The sequence below is a fragment of the Molossus molossus genome, unplaced genomic scaffold (genome assembly GCF_014108415.1).
Source record: "Molossus molossus isolate mMolMol1 unplaced genomic scaffold, mMolMol1.p scaffold_m16_p_21, whole genome shotgun sequence".
In the NCBI taxonomy this organism is placed as follows: Eukaryota; Metazoa; Chordata; class Mammalia; order Chiroptera; family Molossidae; genus Molossus; species Molossus molossus.
The window spans coordinates 18,918,905-18,928,348 of NW_023425357.1; positions in this window are offsets into that span (position 1 = coordinate 18,918,905).

Consider the following 9,444-nt stretch of genomic DNA (forward strand, 5'->3'; position numbering starts at 1 on the left):
CATCACCATTGCTTTTCATGTGTGCGGGAATTACCATTACTTTTCCTTTTTCTTCTTTATACTTGCCTCTGTTTTATGAGTTGTTTACATTGAGCAAGAATTCCTTTGATCGATCAAACACAAGACGATGGAACTATTTTCCTTTGGAAAAGAAAATGCTTTACCATGAGTTTCCTGTTCATTTCCCTTTTGCCAACAATAAAACCCTGATTTGGAGTAGCAACCAGCTGTGCAACCTTGGGCAACTTCGTTGAGTTGACGTCTCCCAGAATTAACGCCCAGGGGTTCTGCTGAGTCTGGTCACTGGATTCCTTTCCAGGAAAGGTGCCTGAAAGTTATTCCAAAGAAGAACCACAGAAGGGCCTCTGGAAAATACATTGATATGGAAATGAGATATGTTCAATGTAGAGATGAAAAGTCCAAAGAGATTGGAAAAATTACCCAGCGAGGTCACGTGGCTGGAAAGAGCCCAAAGCAGGATTTGGAATCCAAAACACCTGAGTCTGTTAACATGGGAGGTGGGAGGGGTTCCAAACACTAACCACAAAAATCCGGAGGTGGGGGGAGTTCTAGAGAGCCGTGTCTTCTATCCCTCCACCTCAGTCACAGCCAAATCGATACACTTAACTATGTAAGAATTCTTAATATGTTTGCATCTGACAGGAAAGCAGATAAATGTAGGGTGATATTTTTCATGTTATTCCAAAACATCACAAAGTCTTGGCCTGTAGCTCCCCTCAGGTGTGGGTTTGCCTGCTCCTTACTGCCCAGGCCTTGCACACTGGTTGGCTCCAAGCCACTGATGACTAAGTCACGATCAGAAATTAAACCAATCAAAATTACAGCTATGCTTATGTTGGAGTTGACTTCTCTTTTTTGTTTTCAATGTTTCAGATTTATTTATTTTTCATTTTGCTGCCCAGGAAGCTCAAATAGAGGAAGGTGTTAATATTCACATCTAGCTGGTTGAACATGGTTTTTTTTAAAAAATTAATATCATGAAATTGGCAAAAGATCTGGCTACCAAGGAAGGGTCACTTCCTGATCACAGAGGACCCTTCTCCTTGCCAATCAATTTATATACAAGAATCCAGTGGAAGTTTCTGAAGTTAATTACTGTAAGCTGAAGTCACATTGATGGGGGCTTTCTGGAAAGAGAGAGAGGTGCATTCTGGCTTGGATGGCACCAGAAATGGGTAACCACTTATATACACACACACTGGGAGTTTGCAAAGATCTCAAAGACCCCTGCTTCAAAACCAGGCATTGTGCACTTTAAGCAAAACCTGGAATCCTTTAGAACAGTTCTGTTCCTTAAGATGTCACTAGGATAGAGAAAAGTGAAGTATTCATGAAACCCTTAGTTGACCAGAAAAAAAACACAAAAGCTAGAAAACTGAGCGCACCTGTTTATAAGAGCAGGGCCATGAGAGATTTTTCTATGATGAGTTGCTAAGGCTTCATACTCACAGCTCATGAGGATGTGGGAAAGATTCAATAAAATAGAGTTTTGCAGAGGGTGTGACTCAGAAAATTATGTTATTACCATGGGTTTGAGTTACCATGATGAGCCAGGCACATCTTATTTTTGTTCCTCTTCTTTGTGAAGAACATAAAGTTCAGAGAGATTAAGCAACACACCCAAGGTCACACGGCCATCTCAGTGCTAGAACTTTGAGGAGGAAGGTTGTGAGATGTGGCATAAAAGGTAGTTAGTATACGGGCTATGCAGGTCCTTGTTGGCCAAGGGACAAGTTGTTCCTTGATCCTAAAAATAATGGGAAGCCTTTACAAGGTTTGGCACAAGGGTGAATATGATCGCATTTGTGTTTTCAAAAGTTACTCTGGCCGGAGTGTTGGAAAATAAATTAAGAGTGGGGAGGAGGGGTCCTGAGTGGATTTGGGGAGAGCACTGGAGGAAGCTATGGCAGGATTCCAGACAAGAGATGATGGAGGCCTGAGCTAGGGTGATCCTAGTACAGGATGCAGAGAAATGGACAGAATCAAGAGATTCCAAGGGGTGAAATCAATAGGAATGATCAATACTGAGAGCAGGGTAAGGAGCGGAGACAGCTGGGATGCCAAATGGGCCTACAGACATGTAAAATTGGATAGTTGGAAGCACCATTCCCTGAGATGGGGGGAACTCTGGGCATTACTGGCCACCATGGCTGTGGAGACCGCCAGGAACAATGCCTCTGTGTTATTGGTCCAGCCAATGGGGCCTCTTCTGTAATTCCTTCCCAGGACATCTCTTTCCACTTCACACGAAGCCACTGTGTGGGTTCCCGGGTTTTGGGGTGAACTGGAGTCCTGGAGTTAGAGCCAAAATGATAATTCAAGGAAAATGGGGGAAAACAGCACCCAACACCCACTGTTTCCCCATCTCCCCGTGGTGTAGATTCCAGCCAGCCCGGAGACAGGCCACGGCCATACGTTCTGGGCCATCAAAAGATTAAAGGACCAGGAAGTGATATCAGTAACATGGCAGAATAAGAGGTTCCCCATCATATCCTCCCTCAGCAATAATAACTTGGCAGCCATCTATGGGCAGAAGTACTTTGTAGGACCTTTGGGATTTAGGTAGGAGTTTGTTGAAACCCTGGTGGAGCCCAAAACCAAGGAGGGCCATTTTGAGTCAGCTGCCCCTAGATGACAGGCTTGTTGACCTTGGTCTCAGCTACAGATCCAGAAACAGACCATCCCCCTGAGGACTTGGCTACAGCTCCATTTGACCTTGGTCCTGCCACCAGCATCATCTGCCAAGGGACCCAGCAAGAATCAGGCTTGCCCATGCCCCAAGTAACATGGCTACTGAATTTGGTTCTGGCTGTGAACCCTGAATCAGCCTGATATCCAACTGTAACCCCTCTCAGCCATGGTCCAGAAGCAGTCCCACCCATCCAGGGACCCAGAGGGAGACACACCCATCTGTAATGTGATATACCACATTAACAAATTGAAGGATAAAAAATTACATGATCATCTCAATAGATGAAAAGAAAAGCATTCAACAAATTCAACATCTTTCATGATTAAACCTTCAAACAAATAAGGTGTAGAAGGAAAAAACCAACATAATAAAGGCCATATATGACAAGTCTACAGCCATGGCCTACAGCCATGTTTGATGGTGAAAGGTAGAAAGTTTCCCTTTAAGATCAAGAACAAGAACAAGACAAGAGCCCTGGCCAGTTTTGCTCAGCGGTTAGAGCGTCGGCCTGCGGTCCCGAGAGACCCGAGTTCGGTTCCCGCTAAGGGCGTGTACCTCGGTTGCAGTTTGTCCCAGCCCTGGTTGGTCGTGCGGGTGGCAGCCACTCTATGTGTCCCTTCACATCGATGTTTCTCTCTTTCTCTGTTCCTCTCTCTCCCTCCCGCTCCATCTGAACAAAAAATGGAAAAATGTCCTCGGGTGAGGAAAAAAAAAAAAGAACAAGACAAGAATGCCTGTTCCTATTTAAAATAGTATTATAAGTCCTAGCCAGAGCAACTAGGCAAGAAAGAGAAATGAAATGCATCCAAACCTGAAAGGAAGAAGTTAAATTGTCTTTGTTTGCAGATAACATGATCTTGTACATAGAAAACCCTAAAGAATCCATCATAAAACAGTTAGAAATAAACAAATTCAGTAAAGTTGCAGGATACAAAATCAACATGCAAAAGTCAGTTGCGTTTCTATGCACTAGCAACAAACTATCTGAAAAAGAAATGAGGAAAATAATCCCATTTACAGTAACACCAAAATAATAAAATACTTGGAATAAGTTTAACCAAGGAGGTAAAAAAATGTATACACTGAAAACTGTAAGACACTGATGAAAGAAATGAAGAAAACACAAATCAATGGAAAGATATCCCATGTTTATGGACCAGAAGAATTAATATTGTTTAAATATTCATACTACCGAAAGCCATCTATAGACTCATTGCAATTCCAAGCAAAATTACAGTGGCATTTTCCACAGAAATAGAAAAAAAAAATCTAAAATTTGTATGGAACCACAAAAGATCTTGACTAGTCAAAACAATCCTGAGAAAGAAGAACAAAGCTGGAGGTATCACACTTTCTGATTTCAAACTATATCACAAAGCTATAGTAATCAAAACAGTATGATACTAGCCCTGGCTGGTTTGGCTCGGTGGTGGAGCATCAACCCACAGACCAATAAGTCCTGGGTTTGATTCCAGCCAAGGGCACGTACTTAGGTTGCACATACCTGTTTGGGGTCATGCAGGGGCAACCAGTTGATGTGTCCCTCTCATGTCGATGTTTCTCTCTCCCTTTCTCTCTCTCTCTCTCTCTCTACCTGAAGATAAATGGAAAAATATCCTTGGGTGAGGATAAAAACAAAATCAAAAACAAAAAAAACAGTATGATACTAAAAATAGACCAATGGAACTGTGTATAGAGAGCCCCCAAAAAACCCACATGCATTCAGTCAACTAATCTTTGACAAGGGCACTAAGAATATACAAAGGGAAAAGAATAGTCTTTTCAATAAATGGTGTTAGGAAAACAATATTAGCATGCAAAAGAATGAAATGTACCCCCTATCTTACGCCATATATAAAATTAACTAGAAATTGATTAAAGACCTGAAACCATAGAACTCTTCAAAAAAAAACAGGGAAAAACTTCATATAGGTCTTGGCAATGATTTTTTGGATATGACACCAAAGGCACAAGCAGCGGAAGCGAAACAAAGTGGACTACGTCAAACTAAAAAGTTTCTATACAGCAAAATGAAAAGATAACCTACAAAATCGGGGAAAATATTTACAAACCATATATCTGAAAAGCAGCTAATATCAAAATGTACAAGGAAATATACAACTCAACAGGAAGGGGAAAAAAAATAAACAAGCAAAAAAAAAAACACCCTGATTTTAAAATTGGCAGAGTACCTGAATAGACATTTTTCCAAAGAAGATATATAGGTACATGAAAAAGTGCTCAACATCACTCATCATTGGAGAAACGCAAATCAAAACCATAATGAGCTGTCTCCTCACACCTGTTAAAATGCCTATGATCAAGACAAAAGTTAACAAGTTCTAGTGAGAATGTAGAGAAAAGGGAACCCTTGAACACTGTTGGTGGGAATGCCATTATGGAAAACAGTATGAAATTTTCTCCAAAAATGAAAAATAGAACTATGATTCAGCGATCCCACTTCTGGGTATTTATCCAAAGGAAAGAAATCAGTATATTGAAGAGATGTCTGCTCCTCCATGTTTCTCACAGCATTATTCACACTCACCAGGACAGGGATACAACCTAAGTGTCTACCAATGAATGAATGGGTAAAGAAGATGGGACTCAGATGGAAGATTGGAATATTATTCAGTCACGAGAAGAAAGGAAATCCTGCCACTTGCAACAACTTGGATGGACCCAAAGGACATTATGCCAGACACAGAAAGACAAATCCTGAATGATCTCACTTACGTGTGGAATCTAAAAAGTCAAAGTTACAGAAACAGAGAACAGTGGTTGCCAGGGGCTGAGGGGTGAGAGAAATAAGAGAGATTGGTCCAAGGATACAGACTTTCAGGTATACAAGGAATAAGTTCTGCAGATCTATGGTACAGCATAGTGACTATCGTTAATAATACTGTGTAACCGCGTTTTTCAACCAGTGTGCTACAAGAATTTTTAAAACATGCTATTTAGCCAGGGGTACTGACCTCTTTTCCCTTAGATTGTCAAATAAAAAAAAAAATGGCAACAGCCCTGGCCAGTTTGGTTCAGTGGTTAGAGCATCGACCCACGGACGACAGAGTCCTGGATTCGGTTCCTGCTAAGGGCATGTACCTCGGTTGCAGTTTGTCCTCGGCCCCGGTTGGGGTTGTGTGGGTGGCAGCCAGTCAATGTGTCTCTCTCACATTGATGTTTCTCCTCCTCCCATTCTCCTTCCCGCTCTATCTGGAGATGAATACAAAAAAAAAAAAAAAAAATGACAATAGCCAACACAACAATAGCCATCTGGTGTGAATGTCCTGTCTTGAACCATAAATATATAGGTCATATAACAGAGTTGCATTTTATTGGTCACATCACAGAATAAGATAGCATTTGATTGGTTAATTCTTGATACTAGAAATCCTTATATACAAGTATAGGCACCTACTTTTTTTTTAAAGTCACTTTGGAACAAAAAGTTTAGGTAATAACTATTTTTATGTGTAAATCAATAAAATTATACCTGTTTTCTGTCAGATGGGCAAGAAATATATTTTTTGGCGTGTCACAGAATTTTAGTAATTAATTTATGTGTGCCATGAGATGAAATAGGTTGAAAATCACTGTTGTATAGCATACTTGAAATTTACTAAGATCGCAAGTATTCTCACCACAGGTAATGGGAGTGTTAATTAATCTGATTGTGGCAATCCTTTCAGAATGTGTGCATATATTAAATCATCATTTTATTTATCAGTTATACCTCTATAAAGCTAGAAAACTAAAAAAAAAAAAAAAAAAAAATTTTTAAGAGCGATAAGGACCCTACCCAAACACTGTTGCGTGGATATGATGTCCTGTGAACCTGGGAAAGCTTCCTAAATTTCCTGTGCCTTAGTTTCCTCCCTGTAAATGGGGCAGTAAGACCTCATGAAAGTTGCCTGTGAGTAGCATGCCTTTGAGTAGAGACTCAGTGGGATCCACTCCCAGCTTATGACCGCATTTGACTCTGGACCAGTAGCATAGTGTCCCTGGCCTCAATGTCCTCATCTGTAAAATGAGACAATAAAGTCTGCCTCACAGAGTTGTCTCTAACGTTGGGAAATAAACAATGGAAAGGGCTTGCTCGCAGCATTTGGCCCAAAGGAGACCTGTACCCTGATACTTTTTGCAAAAAATCGTATCTCTAAAAATGACTTAGACAGTAAAACTACTACCAATGAAAATAACTATTATTAGCTACCATGATTGATTGCCCCTCAGGTTCCAATTTCTGTGCCTTTGCCTAAATCATGTGATCATCAGCTGGTCTATCTATACTTTGCCAAACTGCTTTGCTGATTTTTTTTCCCCTCTCTCTTTTTCTTTTATTGTATTTAAATACACATAACATAAATTGTACCACTTTAACCACTTCAAAGTGGTATAATTCAGTGGCATTAAGTACATTCACGGTATTGTGCAACCATCACCACTGACTTGTTCCAGAACTGTTTCATTATTCTAAAAGGAAACCGTGTATCCTTCATCAATTACTCCCCCTTCCTTCCTTGCCCAATGTTCCTAGCCCCAGGCAACCGCTGATCTACTTTCTATCTTTACATATGTGCCTATTCTGGGTATTTCATGTAAGTGGCATCATACAACCTGTGGCCTTGGTGTCAAGGTTCATTCACTCAGCATAATGTTCTCAAGGTTTATCCACGTGGTAGCACATGTCAGCACTTAATTTTTTAAATTAATAAACTTTATTTTTTACAACAGTGTTCAGTCCACAGTAAAGGTGAGCAGGAGAGTACGGAGTTTTCCCATATGCCTCCTCCCCACCGTGCCCCATGATCAACATCCCTCACTACAGTGATGCATTTCTTGCAACTGGTGAACTTACATTGACATATCACCATCACCCAGGGGCCACCGTTGACACGGGGTTCGCTCGTGGTGTTGCACATTCTTTGTCTCTTTTGCTAATATTTTCTCCCGGTCGGTGGCTTGTCTTATCTTGACAGTGTCTTTCACAGAGCAGTTTTTAATTTTATTGAATTTCAGCCTATCTAGGATTTTTTTTCATGTATCATGCCTTTGGTGTTACAGCTGAAGAGTCATTGCCAAACCCAAGGCCATGTAGGTCTTCTCCTGTGTTATCTTTTAGGAGTTGCATAGTATGGTATTTTACATTAAGGTCTGTGATCCATTTTAAATTATTTTTTGTGAAGGGTATAAGGTCTGTATCTGGAGGCATCTCTTTTGCGTGGGGATGTCCAGTTGTCCCAGCACCGTGAGTTGGCTAATTTTGTGCACTGTGCTACCCTTGTTCCTCTGGCAAAGATCAGTTGATACAATATACACTAGATTTTAAGATTTAATACACAAGAAAGGATGTAAAATATCATATCAATCCATTTTTAAGTTGATTACACATTGAAATGATACTATTTGGCAAATGATACTATGTTGGATTAAATAAACTATTTTATTAAACTTTTTTTTAAAGGATCAGTTGAGCCCTGGCCGGTTTGGCTCAGCGGTTAGAGCGTTGGCCTGCGGTCCGGAGAGACCCAGGTTCGGTTCCCGCTAAGGGCACGTACCTTGGTTGCAGTTTGTCCCCGGCCCTGGTTGGGTCGTGTGGGTGGCAACCACTCGATGTGTCGCTTTCACGTCGATGTTTCTCTCTCTCTCTCTCTCTCCCTCTCACTCTATCTGAACAAAATATCGAAAAATGTCCTCGGGTGAGGATAAAAAAAAAAATAAAGGATCAGTTGACTATATTTATGTGGTCTATTCTGTCCTATTGATCTATTTGTCTATTCCCTCACCAATACCACACAGTCTTGATTACATTCTTGTTTTATGACTGAATAATTGCATTTTGTGATAGACGGCTTTAATTTACCCATTGATAGACATTTGGGTTATTTCTTGCCTTTTGTTTATTGTGAAGGGAGCTGGTATGAACATATGTGTACAAGTATTTGTGTGGCTGTATGTTTTTTTAATTTTTTTCTTTCTTTATTGATTCTTAGAGAGAGAGGAAGGGAGAGGGAGAGAGATATAGAAACATTGATGAGAGAGAACATCGATTGGCCGCCTCCTGCACATCCCCCCACTCTAGGGATCAGGCCCACAACCTGGGCATGTGCCCTGACCGGGAATCGAACCAGCGACCTCTTGGTGCATGGGTCAACGCTCAACCACTGAGCCACACCAGCCGGGCTGGATGTATGTTTTTATTTCTCTTGTCTAAGCCTAGGCATAGAATTGCTGGGTCACGTGGCAACCCTGGGTTTAATTTATTGAACTGCTTGACTTCCTAAATGACACTCGTCATTGTTTTGGGTGAGTAAATTCTGACTTCCTGCTTCAAAGAGGCCCCACACGGAGAGCTGCTGCCAGCCAGCCAGCGCCACCTCGCCAGCCAGGTGAGTGTGCCATCTTGGAAATGGACCCTCCAGCCCCGGCTGAGCCATCTTCCCGATGCCTCCTGGAACAGAGAATGGGCTGTTTCCACTGAGTCCTGCCCACATGACAGATATGTGAGCCCAATCAGTAATTGTTGTTTTTAGCCACTAAGTCTTGGGGTGGTTTGTTAAGCAGCAATAGATCATTGAGACATAGGCTTCCACACACACTTATATTCCAACTAAACATCTCCTTGCACCAGGTAAGTAAGTTTGGTATCTGGCACGTGCAAATATTACAAGTTGCCTAATGAGGGGACCAACTGATGTACTGTCCAAATCTGGACAGTTCTGTGCACGAAG